The sequence below is a fragment of the Panthera onca genome, chromosome D4 (genome assembly GCF_046562875.1).
Source record: "Panthera onca isolate mPanOnc1 chromosome D4, mPanOnc1 haplotype 2, whole genome shotgun sequence".
Taxonomy (NCBI): domain Eukaryota; kingdom Metazoa; phylum Chordata; class Mammalia; order Carnivora; family Felidae; genus Panthera; species Panthera onca.
In genome coordinates this window covers 64,103,020-64,118,744 of record NC_138351.1, presented here as the reverse complement: position 1 = coordinate 64,118,744, position 15,725 = coordinate 64,103,020, and positions in this window count along the sequence as shown.

The following is a 15,725-nucleotide window of genomic DNA, read 5'->3' as shown; positions in this document are numbered from 1 at the left end:
TTATTTAAAAAAAAAAAAAAAAAAGGAATTGTGTGTGTCTGTCACATTCAAGATCATAGTTCCTGTGTTATTCTGCAAGGAACTACATCAAAGTAATCATATGTAAATCTAAGTATAGCATTTTATCTCCATCTTAATAAATGCCTAAATCACATTAGCAATATTCATTCAAATGACTCAAGCTGTTTTCTTACTTTAAAATTTTTTTCCAGCTTTACTGAGAATAATTGATATAATCACTGTATAAGTTTAAGGCATACAGCATGCTGGTTTGATTTACATATATTGTGAAATGATAACCACATTAGGTTCAGCTAACATCCATCTTGTCATATAGGCACAATAAAAAGAAAAGAAAGAAGAAAAGAAAAAGCATTTTTCTTTGTGATGATTTCTTTTTTTAATCTCGATGAAGTATTAGCTGAAGTGCCCCACGCTGTAGAAACACACTCCCATATTTGAAACAGAAAAAGCTTTGAAGAGATTAAAATCTCATTATCTTTCATTTTACCAGTTAATGCCAGAGGAAGAAAATCGTTTCAGCTAAATTAACTGCTACTGTCACACTTACACATGAGTCCTCACACTAAGGCAGACACACATCAAAATTCAGAATTACATCTCATACATCATGAAGGCGTGTTGTAAATCTTGCAGGTTGGTTTCAGTGCATAGACAGTTGTGGCATAAGGACGCATTTAGCTGCAAATAACAGAATCCAGTCTCCCAGGGCCTCACGCAATGATGTTTAATTTTCTCACCTAAAAAGAAGCCTGGAGAAGGTAGGCTTAGCAGTGCAATAGTCTCATTGAGGACCCAGATTCTTGTCTGTCCTTCTGGTCCTCCATCTTTTGCCACCTAATGGCTACTGCAGCTTCAGATATTAAGTCCTCACGAGGCTACATTCAAAGGTGGAAAGGACTGGGGTAAAAAAACTTCCTTCTTTGAAGTTCTGTTTCTTTTCCAGGAAGAAAAATTTCAGGAAGTCTCCCTGAGACCTCTCCTTTTTTTGCATTGGCCAGATACCGGCCAGGCTTGCTCTTAGACCAATCCCAGGCAAAGGGAGATGGGACAAGCCCAATCCCAGTTCACTCCCTCACAGTTTGGGTGGTGGCTTATCTTTCTTGACCTCAAGTGCTCTCTGCCCATCACTCAAACAAAATAGGGCTTTTGTTACCCAGAAAGACATATATGGATAACTCAGAGGCAAAATGTGAACAGTGACTGTCCTGTTTCTGGAGGAAGTGGCCAAGACTTTTAATATTCTTCCTACTTTTGCCCCTTTATATAATATTTAGAAGTTGAAGCAACATGGAGATTTATTTTATTAAGATTTATTTAACTGTATAGTTACAGAGTTATGTCATAGGAGCCTTTCAAAAAAGTTGCTGCTACAAGACTAATTGTCTTGGAGTGTCAAAAGCTTTGAGAGGCTTAGCTTGTCAGATTCCTATAGGCCCATAAGACTGCATTTTCTTTCCAACATGATGTCGGGACATCTGAGTGGTTGACCATGAAGCACCACGTAAACAATAAGATCATTGTTGCCAGCTTCAAGGAAATAACAGGTAGTCAAACTCAAATTGGACAAGGGAGATTGACCGTTTGGCAACTGAAGATCATGCTTTCTACCTATTGTTGAACTGTTCTGAATTATTGATTTGGGGCACACAAAGAGCTTTGAATTTTTTCCAAGTTCATAATTTTGGAAAGTGGTCACATGAATTTTGATACATAGTATGAACTGTGCAGTGAATTTCTAAAACTGGCAAATCGTAATATGGCTCCATTAGAAAGTATTTTCCTGTCTGTATTCAGTTTCAAGAGACAACTATGAAGTTGAAATCAAATTACGTTCACCAAGAAAACATGGCATTCCTAGAAGTTTAGAGGTAAGTCTCATGAACTTTAGAGGTTAGACATGAACTCTAGGGAGGTCCTGACATTTCTAGCAATTTGAGCAATGCTTGGCAGTGTACTCTTTAAGAAAGGAATAAAGGTGAAGAATTACAATCAGTTCTAGAATTGCAAGCTCTCCTCAACAAAAGATAACCCAAAACTCAATCGATAAATACCTAAAGACACCTAGTCTCACCAGCCTGTGAGTACAAATGAAGTCATGTTAATAGTAAATAATGCACAGTTTCCTTTGTTGACAGACCCTTCCCCACCCCATAAAAGTCTCACTCAGATATTTCTTGAGAATCTCCAAAAAGGTACCTTGCACATATGTGTCACATAGCAATTTGCCAGCCACAATTATCACACAGCATCCATCTTGTGTTTCCTCTCCTGCCTGCACAGTGCCCCATACTGCCTGCAAAGTAACTCTAAAGGGCCTTTCTCTTTCCCCTGCTATGCTAGCCTGTGCCAGGCTTTCTATTTGTAATGCTAACCCAACTGTCAGTCCCGGAAGCTAGGTGAGACTTGGCCACACCAAGAACAAATACTACTGTCTCAGGGGCTTACCATAACAAAGGTTTATTTCTCACTGTCATAAAACCTAATACATAAAGATCTGGACAACCCTTTAGGGCAACTATTTTCCATATAGAAAGTCAACAATTTAGGCTGAGAATGGTTTCACAGTCCTGTAGCTGTCCTATCATGAGCAGGAAACCTCCCTGGTCAACCAAGCAGGCTTAAAGAGATGCCAGATAAACAAAGGGCTTACTGGTTACTCACCAGCTCTTCTCTATATCAGACTGCAAATGGCCAGAACTATGGCCCCACTCAACTGCAAGAGGGCTGAAAAGCACAGAGAAGTCTTCCACAGATATGAAAGAGGAGAAGAACAATAGTAGAACAGTATTTGATGCATAGTAGTAAGACCTACTTTACAGGTCAGTGCTGGGTTCTGGAAAAAAAATGGAAACAAAGACCTCTCCAGTTCTTTGCTCTGTTCTGTCACCTGATCCTCAAATCAGTACTGCTTATACCCAGAATCCCCAAAACTTTCTCATGAGTAGGGTCCATTGTTTAGTCATAATTTCTCTTTGTTAGGAGCTTCAACATAGCCCAAGAATGGGGGGACAATGCCGTATCATCTCTCTCATTCCCTCTCTTTTTTCCTTTTTCATGACAAATCCACATACACCCCTTTTTTTTCTAACTCCTTCACTAGGTGTCTGACCTGTTCACTGCAATAGGATAAAGTCACAGCCCAGTGTCTGGAACTCAGAAATGTGTTAATGAGTCGATGGATGGATGGATGGATGGATGGGTGGATGGACAGATGGGTGGATGGAAGAGTGGATGGATTGATGAATGATGGTTTTCTCTCTACCCAGAGAGGAACTCAAGGGAAGCCTGTTACTATTTTCTATTTACCCTCTGAACTTCTGGCACTTTGACCCTAGCTTCAGTCCTTCTGTCTTGGACACCACTTTTGGCTCTTTTGGGGGGCTCCCTTTGGATTGGGACCTTGTTTAAGATTAACTATGGGAGAGTGAGAGTTTCAGTTTAGTGGATGAAATTCTACCACTCAACTTCAGTGATTCCTAATTAAGGAATGTGCACATGAAAACAATAACCAAATGGAAAATAAAATACCTTTTTATTAACTGGTCAGTAAGTACCCTATTATCTGCCAGTGTAGACATCTTTGTTAAGCCACATGAGATTATGCTGTTTAGGCCTGGAATCTAAGGAAGGCTTGCATACTTCTATCACTCGAGAGTGATGGAAAGGTCTGGAACAGACCAGATGCAACTGATGCAGAAGCTCTTAGGTAAAAGAGAGAATGGCCAGGCCCTGACCCAGTGCACTGCAGTAAGGGGACTGTGTACAAACGAGGGAACATCGGCTTAGAGACTCTACCGCCTAGTAGAATATAATTGGTATTAGCCCTGTGCTTTGAGTGCTTGAACAACTCCCCCTCCCTCTGAAAGAAGCTGGTAAGAAAGGTGGACTGAGGGTGTGAGATCAGTGAAAATGCCCCCTCCTCTACAGACCCAATATCTAAAAGGAAGGAGAGCTGGCTGGAAATTCTCCATCTCATCTTCCCCTCTTCCATAATTAGCTCTTTACCCTTCCTCATCTTAAATGCTACCTTCACTTTCCTCTTTGCCCAAACCCTTCAGTCCTTTACATGGGGTCACACCTATTCCACTCCATGACAGACTGTCTCCAGAAAACCAATCTAGGCCAGTGTCCTCACTCTACTAAACAAGTTTGTTAGAGAGACCAGTTCAAACTGTAGGCTTATTGATGCATTTTTGTACAAAGTCCTTTTTTATTTTTTTATTATTTTTGAAAGCAACTTTAAAAATGTTTATTTATTTTTGAGAGAGAGAGGGAGAGGCAGAGAGAGAGGGAGACAGAATCCCAAGCAGGCTCCACACCATCAGTGCAGAACCTGATGTAGGGCTCAAACTTACAAACCGTGAGATCATGACCTGGGCCAAAACCAAGAGTTGGACTCTTAACCGACTCAGCCACTCAGGAGGCCCAAAGTCCTTTAAGAAAAAAATACAAAACTCACTACATGTTAATACTGGCATATGGATACACTTTCTTTTGCCTGTATATGGATTTCTGAGCAAGTGGTGCACTATTCTAAGTTCTTGGGAAACTTACATAAGAAATAGCCTGCAGTTAGCTTCTGCTGCTCAGCTAGGGTCCCCATCGCCTTAACGTGTTTGCTGTAAAATAACAAAAAGTTCATAATCATAATTAAAAACAGCAATTGGGGGAAAAAAGACTGGAAGTTTGACCATGATGTGGGCAATGTGAGAGGAGAGACTTTGGATGGGGCAGTCAGTATTTCCCTGCCAGCTCCAGTCTCTCAACCTCTCCCAGTCTCCCAATTTTATGCCATTATTTCCCCCATTCACCTTCATTTCTGCCAGCCTGAATTAGTGTGAAGAGTCTCTATGTCATAAGTATCTATTTAGGTAGTACCTATTTAGGTAGCTGTTAGTTAACATCATCTTCCTTGTTTCCAACGAATTGTGCTGTTTATCTAATAGCTCTGTCAACGAAATTTTAGAATAAAAAAATAGCAAAACACCTCAAAGCATTCTCATAACTGCAGAAACTTTACAAGAAAAAAAAAAAAACAGAAAATGGAAGCAGTTAAGAGACTTCTAAGTAATGTACAGACACTCCACCACAGAAGATGGCCAATAAGCATATGGAAAGATGCTCAACATTATTAGTCATTAGGCAAATGCAAAGTAAAACCACAATGAGATACCCCACGCCCCCATTAAAATGGCCACAAAAAAATTTTCAATGACCATCTGAGTGTTGGTGAGGATGTGGAGCAAATAGATGCTCAAAACTGCTGTTGGGAACATAAAATGGTACAGCCACTTCAAAATACAAGTGGGCAGTTTCCTGAAAAGTTAAACATACACCTACTGTTTGATCAGCCCTGATCATTCCACTCCTAGATATTTATCCCAAGAAAAATGAAAACAAATGTCCACATGAAGACTTGTACATGGATATTTATAGAGCTTTATAATAGTTAAAAGCTGAAAACCACTCAAATGTCCATCAGCAGCAAGTGAGTAAACACAGAGGGACATCCATCTCGTGGGATACTAGTCAGCAACAGAACTTGAATGTGGATGAATCTCAAAATAATTATGCTGAGTGAAAGAAGTGAGAGCAAACAAACAGAAGTATGTATTGTATGATGCCATTTATGTAAAATTCTAGAAGATAAAAATGAGTCCCTAAAGGGACAAAGAGCATAATCAGCGTTGTTTGAAGATGTGAGTGAGGTAGAAAGGAAGGGTAGAAAGGAAGGTACATGAAGAAAGTTTTAGGGGGGGTGGTTATGTTCAGTATCTTGATTACAGTGATGGTTTCATGGGTGTATACATATGTCAAAACATCAACACTTTACAAATGTGCAGTTTATTATGTCAATTATATCTTGATAAAACTGTTATTTGAAAAAGATTCACATAGTGGTTTTTGTACCAAAAATGAAAGAACTGGCTTGCATTTTTTCATTGCTTCAAACTGCTCTTGAAAAGTGCTTTTCTTTTTTTTTAATTAAAAAAATGTTTAATGTTTATTTTTGAGAGAGAGAGAGAGAGAGAGAGAGCATGAGAGAGCAGGGGAGGGGCAGAGAAAGAGAGGGAGACACAGAATTTGAAGCAGGCTCCAGGCTCTGAGCTGTCTGTCAGATGCAGGGCTCGAACCCACGAACCGTGAGATCATGACCTGAGCTGAAGTTGGACCTTGGCACCCCAAAAAGCTCTTTTCAAGAGTGTAGGTCAGTGGAGAGGAGGGTGAGTGTGCTGGGTTACCTATTACCTCACTGTGCTTTTATCTATCGGTTTCTTTAGAGTTTCAGTAAAGACTTATTTCAAAAAAGGCCAGATTTAGGAAAAAATGGAAAAAGTCTTTAAAATTTGCTGGATCATCTCATCTTTAATGCCTACTAGCTATAACAGTTTGTGAATCTAAAGTTCTATAAATCAGTTATGTATACTGTCCCTTTGACTTGAAGATGCCCTCAATTATAAAAGATACACTCTATCTCTAGCTTTTAAAAAAGCAGTAAAAGTACACTTATTATAAGATTCACTCCAGTTTCAAAAATATTAGAAAGTATGACTGAGAATAGTCCCTGTAGCAAGTAATCCCAAGGCTGCCAAAAGGGATGCCAAGGGCCTGCCTCTATAAGTTCAAGGTGCTCATGTTGTGGCCTGTAGCACTGTGGCTAGTCTCAGGCACAGTCTCTAAAGAAGAAGCAACATACCAAAACCCCAAATTTCACACTTAGCACAGGTTTCCTCATTGCCCAGAATCTGTAGAAGCCCTGATGCTAGGGTTATATCCAGAATCCATCTTATCTTTTAAAATTGTAAATTTGGTTACACTTATGTAAATTGGATCAGGAATCATCAGGGAAATGCAGATCAAAACCACAATAAGATATCACCTCACACCTATTGAATGGCTATTATCAAAAAAATAAGAGATCATAAATATTGGCAAGGATGTAGAGAAAAGGGAACCCTTGTGCACTCTTGGCGGGAATGTAAATTGGTACAGCCACTGTGGAAAAACAGTATGGAGGTCCCTCAAAAAATTCAAAATAGAACTGCCATAGGATGCAGCAATTTCACATGTGGGTATACATCCAAAAGATTTGAAATCAGAATCTAAAAGAATTATCTGCACTCCCATAGTCATTGCAGCATTATTTACAATAGCCAAGACATGGAAGCAATCTAAATGTCCATTGAGAGATGAATGGATAAAGATAATGTGTTGTACACATACAATGGAATATTATTTAGCCTCAGAAAAGGAGGAAGTCTTGCCAGTTTTGACAGCATGGGTGAACCCAGAGGATGTGAAATACATTAAACAAATATTAGATGATACCATTTATATGAGGAATCTAAAATAGTCAAACTCCTAGAACAGGGAGAAAAATGGTGGCTTCCAGTGTCTGAGGGTTGGGGGAGGGGGAAACTGAAAGGTATTAATCAAATGGTAAAGTTTCAGTTAGCACTGAGCCTATATCGATTGTATACTTTACAATTTGATAAGCTTTTATGTTAAATCTTCTGTTAAGCCTTTGCTAAGATCTTATGTTAAATGTTATCACGCACAAAAAGTAATAATAATAAAAGAGGGTGGGAGGAAACTTTCGGAGGTGATGAATGTGGTATGTATTGTGACGATTTCATGAATGTATACTTATCTCTAAACTCATCGAGCGATATACATTAAATAAGCAACTTTTCTATGTCAAAAAATAAAAGTTAAATTAGGTGAAAAATAATTTGTCCATATTTCCCTTCATTTGGATGTTATACAAACTTGGAGAGACTCTATCTTAACTTCCCATGTGAGACAATCAGAGACTATTTTTGGCTTCCTTATGTAAGAGTATGCAAATGGAAACACTGATGGATTTTAAAAATATACATGATGAAAAGAAGGGACTCAATCTAGGAATTAGAGAAGTATCTTCCTATTAAATATAGTTGCTGCAATAAATAAATTATAGCAAATTTCTGAATCAAGTTTTTGCAAAATTCCCAAGAGAATCTTAAATCAAAAATTCCTGTAGTCATGAAATGATAATGAAAAAATTAATTAAAAAATAAAATGGAAATATCTAAATTTATCTGTTAATTGTGGTGAGTGATAAGTATGTCTGGGTCCCAAATTTTGGAACCCTGTCTTGCCACCTCCTTTCAATACCTTGACAAAGGCCACCCCCTAGAGTATGTGCACAAGTGACAATTATGGGAACATCATCCCCAAATCTTGATGTCCTCTATCCTTGTGAGCTGTTGGGCTAGGAAGTATGACTTGTGCCTAGATGAGTCACCCTCCTGCCTGGGAGACTCCACTCAGGTTCTTGTTTGGTCTACCAAGGAAGGAAGCCAATTTTTTGAGTTGGAAAAGGACTCCGAGTCCTCCTACAGTACCAGCTCCGAGGAGGAGCAAAGAGGGAAGCAATTCAATAGGAAACATCTGAGAAGACCAAGAGGCACCGAAGCATTTATCTTAACCCAGCTCTACTGAAGGGAGCTCTATCTTTACTAGAATACCGTCTTCTCAGACCTCAGAGAAAGTGCAGGAGCTCCCCCTAGAGGATAGAGCACGAAGACCGCACTTCCCCATTCTGTTCTGCCCACAGGCTTACCCAGGATTTTACTTCCCTTCTCAAGAAAAGGCTTTGGAGACTCCCTTACTGATTTGAACATACCTCTCTTACGGTATGGTACTTACCACATAGCACTATGTGGGCTGTTACAAGCCCATCTCTCCCCCTCAGGTGTGAGCCTTGAAGGAAACCAGAATATGTCACCTCCAAAAATGTCACTCTGACACAAAGATTATTTCGAGTCAAAGGCACCTAAAAAACAGCAGATGAAAAAGGACACCCTGACCTTACTTTTTATTCCTCAAAGCGGGAAATGAAAGTTTTGTGTGAAAGACACCTTCCCTGCAACAGGAGGAAAGAAAAATCCTTACCACCTGAGACAGGAGACTAGGCTGAGAGAAATCTTGACAAACCAACCTTGTTAAACTCACCCTTACATCTCAGTCACTTCTCCACCATTAACTTCCCTAACCCTTTGTCTTCCACGTTTCCACAATTTCCTACTTCTGTTCAATTTAGTGTATGAACATTTGGCTCTGTTTCCTTGGGTCTTCATTTTCATGGACATGTAAAAGTCTGAATGCTTAAAAAAAAATAACAAAAAAATAACCAAGTAAAAGTCTGTATGCCTTTCTGCTGTTAATCTATTTTATGTTGATTGAATTCTCAGTCCCAGCTGGAGATCCTATGAGCAGAGAGGTCAAGGGTCACCTCCCCTGCAGCCCCTTGAGGGAAGCACCTGTGCTGAGGTGTCCTTCATCCTTTGCAGCAGTTCCTGGAACACAGCTGGCCCTCGGCAATGGTGTTTGTTGGAGGAATGGAAGCGCCCGTAAAAAACGAAAGCCCTTTGATCACATTCCTACCTTGCAATGTTCAGTAATTTCTCTTTCTTTTCTGTTCTTTTTCTTCTGTCACATATTATACCTGCACTTTATACAGCCCTTGCCTGTGCAATATTTCATTTCATTTCATTTCATTTCATTTCATTTCATTTCATTTCATTTCATTTCATTTCACTTCATTCTCACAGTTCTGTTGGGGGCATATATCAGTGCCTGCCTTTACTAGAGGAGAAAACTGACATTCATACTGATGAGGTGAGTAGCTGAAGTTTCCAGAGACAGGCAGTTCCCCTAGGGCCTTTCCTCTGTAGCCCAAGGATGAGCACTCAGGAGGCAGCAAGCCAGGGATACTCCGAAGTGGAATCCCCAGCAGGCAGTCCACAAACCAACAAGAGGTCACCAGGGGATAAAAGACCACAGCTTCTCTGAGCAAAATCTATCTGGCTGAAGACACCAGTTTTCAGGGTGTTTGTTGGCAATGGCAGGAATCAAAGGGACTGAGTGATCTGATAGGATACAAAAATTCTGGATTTATCGTAGACATTGATTTGCTGCAAAATGTAAAGGAAAAGATTTCTTTTGCCAATCACTCCAACTGGCCATTGTTTTGGGAATTATCTTGCCATCATAGATCAAGCTTGAATAGAAAGAAGTGGCTAAGCACCAGGGATTTGGAGTCATATCTGCTGGGGTCATGTCTCTGTTCAGTATGATCTAAAGTGGAGCTTGAGCCCCACTTTAGGTGAGCACTAGCCCTGCTTTGGGTGAGCCCCACTTCTCTCTCTCTCCTTTCTCTCTCTCTCTCCCTGCCCCTAACTCGCTCTCTCTCAGAAAAAATAAAGGAACTTTCCCCCCAAAAGTAAAAATTATAAAAAAAATAAAAAATTAAAACAAATATAAGAAGGAGAAACGGATATTGGGAAACAACTTGCAGTTAGTCACACTATTCATTAATTTGACCTAATATTTCCAGTTGTGGGAATTTATCTTAAGGAAATAATCAGAAATGTATAAAAAGTTTTAAGGACATCTCCTTTTGTAATTATGGCAAAGAAATTAGAAACAACCCAGATTTCCAAAACAGAAATTGGTTAAATAAATAAAGGCTTATCTATATTCTGGAAAATTATAGACCCATTAACAATTGTGTTCTCAAAAAATATTCAATGGTATAGGAAAATGCTCAGGATGTAATGGTACATGAGAAAAGCGGAATGCAAAACTTTACATGCAATACAATTTTAGTTGCATCTTTTCAGGTACATAGGTGATGTCTGGGTTTATTGCAGGGATCAAGGGAATAAAACTATCAACCTCACAGTGTTAATTTCTCACAGCGTATGTTCAGACGATACCCCTATAGGATCAGAAACTGGATTTTGTTTACAGACTCAGAACAGATTTGTCTCTCTGAGACATTTCAACCAGAACCATAAGATAAATACATGCAAGGAGGTAAGTTTACTCATTGACAATGAGGTATAATAGCGACATGTATGTGTGTGTATACACACACACACACACACACACACACACACACACACACATATATATATATTCCAGCATAATATTAGAGGACAACAGAGCACAGCCAAGGAACTTTCAGTCCACTAACAAAGCAGAAGGTTTTATTCTTAAAGGCATTCTCCATGAGGATCTTTTGAGAAAAGCAGCCAGAGAAAACAACAACACTTCTCAGAGGACTCTACACATCTCTCTGTAAAGAATTACTGAAAAATGGAGGCACAGAGCCCTGATGTCGTCCAGCCCTTCTCAAGAGTCCTACAGCTAGTGAGCAGGAACTGAGGTTTTGACGTCATTTCCTGTGGGTAAGAAATACGGTGTGGCACAAGGGAAGGAGGTTGGAGCAGAGTCTTTTGTAGAGCAGTGTCTGGGAGAGTTCTGGAGGAGAGTGAACTGGAGAGTTTGACAGGACTTGTGGGGTATAAGATAAAAACAAAAGGGGATTTAATGAAGTGTTGCTGGAGGTATGAGTTTGACCTTCATTAATGTCCCTTGAGAAACATGAATACATTTAAGTTATTTTTTAATTGCTTTTGGTTAGGTGACCTCAAATATATCCACAGCAGGACTGAATGCCATAGGACCCTGAAGTCATATTCCAGGGATACAAAAATAATTAATTTTTAAAATCTACATTACATCAGCAGTTAAAAAAAAGTTCTTAAAAAAATGGCCAGATTTTGATAATATTCAACATTTGTTTTTCTTTTTTGAAAGATGAAAAGATTTAATAGACGTATCTATTGGAGATACATATGCATCCTTAGCATAGCAGTTTTCAAACTCTGGCCACATGTCCCCAAAAATAATCTTGAGAAACTATGTATACCTTTGCACTTTAAATTAGCATATAATTTTTCATCATAAGTGTGAAGAGTTCCAAAGGATATAATATCCAGTATGTTTTAATATTAGTCACTCTAAATACATATAATGGAATCTTAAATACTGTAGTGATTAAATACCCACCATCATCCATTAAAGAAAAATACATGTAAAAGTTTGGGATATTTTTATTATTCTTTTATATTCCCCTCACAGGATTCTATCCAAACAGAATTATATATAATATATTTTTAGGCTTGAAAATTTTATTGATCACTGTGTCATACTTCTCTGCAATGAATTAAAAAAACTCGCTTCGTTTTCTGTAACCATAAGGCTCTAAGACTGTATGGTTCACAGGTGGCTGATAAACACTTGAAATGAGACAAACTAAAGAATGAAATTTTTAATTCTATTTTCGTTTTAAATTTTAAATTTAAATAGTTTTCTAATTTTCTTCCTAGAGATCTTACCTATTTGTTAGTTTTTTCCTAAGTAATGTATACTGTTTGATGCTCTTGAAAATTACTTTTTTTTTTTGAAAATTACTTTCTAAAGACATATTTTCTGGTTTTTGATGGTATTTGAAAAGATGCTTGATCTTTGATACTGATTTTATATTCTGCAACCTCGCTAAGCTATGATTAATTCTAATAATTATTCCATCTAAGCAATCTTTTTTTTTTTTTTGAGCAGCAGGCAAAAGTTTGAGTATTAGAATATAAGATTAGAAAGGAAGAATAGTAGGAAAGCTCTCTTTACAGAGAGGGACAGTCGAAAGTGAATGCCCAGGACTATAGGCAAGGGTCCTTGTTTTATAAGATTCTGGTCAGCCCTCCCCCATCCCGTCCCCCTTGTTCCTTCTCAGGTTCTACCCTTATTGGCTGGATAGCTCTAGGTGCTGGGTTGTCCATTCCTGGTTGGCTCATTTCCATTGTATGAAGGGTGGTCTATGGCCATACTTAGATCTTATGTCAAATTCCTGAGGGGGAACCTGAGAGGGTGTAGGCAGGGTCCATTACATTCTTAAGAGGAACCTTATGCCTGAGGGGGCTCCAAGCAGACAATCTTATCATCTACAAATAATGGACACTTTGTTTCTTCATTTCTAAACTTTATGCTTTTTATTCTCTTTCTTGATTTAATTCACTGGGTAGGACAATACTGAACACAAGCGGTGATATCAGAGACCCTTGTCTTTTATCTTAAAATTTTTCCATTATTTCACCATTAACTGTGATGCTTGCTATTGGTTTTTCATAGATATTTTATTAGATAAAAGTTGATAATAAGTCTTGAATCAGGAGTTTTGTCTGATACATATTCACGAAGAGATCATTATTTTCCCCTTTCAATCTAATAATGTAGTCACTTATATTATTTGATTTTCTCATGATAAACTCAGTTTGCAGTCCTGAGATAAACCCATGTCACTGTCACTTGTACAAGTTATTGTATTCAATTGGCTAAGATTTTCTTTAGACTTTTTCCATCTCTGTTCACTGAAGAGATTGGCTGTAACTGCCCTCTTTCATACCATCTTGTCAGGTTTGGACTTCAGGTTTATGGTACTTTCATAAATAAGTTGGGTAGTGTCCTCTCTTTCTGTCCTCTGGAATAGTACTGACTGAAATTGGAAGCATTTGTTTCATGGTATATACAAACCAATAAAACTGTGTGACCCTAGAAGTATCCTGTGGTAAGATCAACTTCGGTTTCTATTTCCTTAATGATTATTTTATTTCTTCTTGAGTCATTTTTTTTAGTTATATTACTCCAGTAGTTGCTCATTTTAGTTAGGTTTTCAGATATGTGGGCAACAAGTTTCTTGACATCCTTGTTGCCTTTTTAGTACCTGTCTTTTTATCCTTAACGGTAATGAAGAAAAAAGGAGGCAAATATATAAACAGTCTTGGCAGAGGGTTTGTCGTTTTATTCATCTTTTCAAAAAAATCAACTTTTACCTCTACTTTGTTTCATTTGTTTCTGCTCATGTCTTTAAGTTTATTTTGCCTTTCAACTTAAGTAGCTTAACTCAATTTTCAGTCTCTTCGCTCTTCTAATATAACATTTAAGACAAAAAAGTCTTTCACTTCAAACTTTCTAAATCGACATTTTAATAGTGTCGCTTATCAACAGCATATACTGATTTTTTTTTTTTAAATCCAGCATAGGTATATATTTATCGGAGATCTTCATCTATACCTGTATCACAATTGAGATTTTGGTATTTATTTCTATCATTTTATTTTGCACTATCTCCTCTTCCTTTTTTGTTTCTTTCTCTCCGTTGCCTTTGGGGGGGGGGGGGGTAGAATACGTCTTTTCTCCTTTATTCTCGAAGCATGTTTTCAATTTGTTTTGGAAGTGAGAAAGGATGATGTATATCTGTATCTTCATCCACATTTATATGTCTCCAGGGATCTGTCCCAGCATCTGTTTCTCACCTGGTAATGAACTCCTACCGTCACATATTTTATTGTACTTCTCAGGTGAGTTCGGCTGACCCTGCAAGCATGTAGAACTATGGTTACCCATGAACTATGCTTTCTAGTACTCTGCCTGCAGACGCACGGTTGCCCTTCCTCTCCTCTCGCACATCCGTCTCACATTTGCTCAGGAAAATACTGCCTGTTCTTGCAAGGTCACATGGGCTTGATTCCAAGGCTAAGTCTCCAGGTGGCTCCGCTTACCGATGCCGGCGTGTGTTGGCGTTCGCTGGCCCGGGAACCCAACCCCAAAGTCTCTCTGCCTCCGCCCGGGACCACCGTGTCCTCGTGCGCCACCTGGAGGTCGTCTGCCTGCTTTGCGCGGGCATCGGGGGCGCGCAAAAGGTCAGCGCGCTCCCTGCAGGAGGCCTGGGCTCTGCGCCTTCGCTCCCCCTTCCCTGCCGCTGTTTGCCCCCGACTCCGCCTGGCACGGCGACACCCTCTCACCCCGAAAAAGCGTCGCCAGCCGGGACAGAGACCTCCCACCTCGGCCCCACGTAAGCCACCAGGTCCCACAGATCTTGGCGTCCCGACCCCACTCCCTCTGCCCTGCTCAGGCAGGGTCCCCTCCTCGCAACAGGCCCCGCTAGTCTCTCCTGCAGGCGCTCTGCGCGTGGCTGCCTCGCCCACAGAATCATCTGCTTCAATGTTTTTCTTCCCTTTTTTCCCCCTAAGATTTTATTTTTAAGAAATCGCTATACCCAAGGTGGGGCTGGAACTCACGACCCTAACATCAAGAGTCACAGGCTCTTCCGACTGAGCCAGCAGGTGCCCCTCAATGTTCCTTCTTGATGTTTGTGAGAATTAGGTAGATCATGTTCTAAAAGAATATCTCAAACTAAAAAGCAATACCACACTTAACGGTAAAACAATAGATTACTAAGAAAAATAATAAATTAGAAATAAAGAAGCACACTCTTATCACAAAATTTTAGCCTTTTTCTGGAAGTTCTAGCCAATGTATAAGTAAGAGGCTATTGAAAAGGACTATAACAATATTTCATTATTTGTACAAAGTATCATTTATCTTTAAGAAACTTTTTTGGGGGGCGCCCGGGTGGCTCAGTCGGTTAAGCCTCCGACTTCAGCTCAGGTCACGATCTCGTAGCCCGTGAGTTCGAGCCCCGCCTCGCCCTCTGGGCTGATGGCTCAGAGCCTGGAGCCTGCTTCCGATTCTGTGTCTCCCTCTCTCTCTGCCCCTCCCCCGTTCATGCTCTATCTCTCTCTGTCTCAAAAATAAATAAACGTTAAAAAAAATTTTTTTTTTAACTTTTTTTAACATTCATTTATTTTTGAGAGAGAGAGCGCCAACAGGGGAGGGGCAGAGAGGGAGACACAGAATCGGAAGCAGGCTCCAGGCTCTGAGCTGTCAGCACAGAGCCCCACACGGGGCTGGAACTCACCAAGCGGGTGGGAGATCATGATCTGAGCTGAAGTTGGGGGCTTAACCGACTG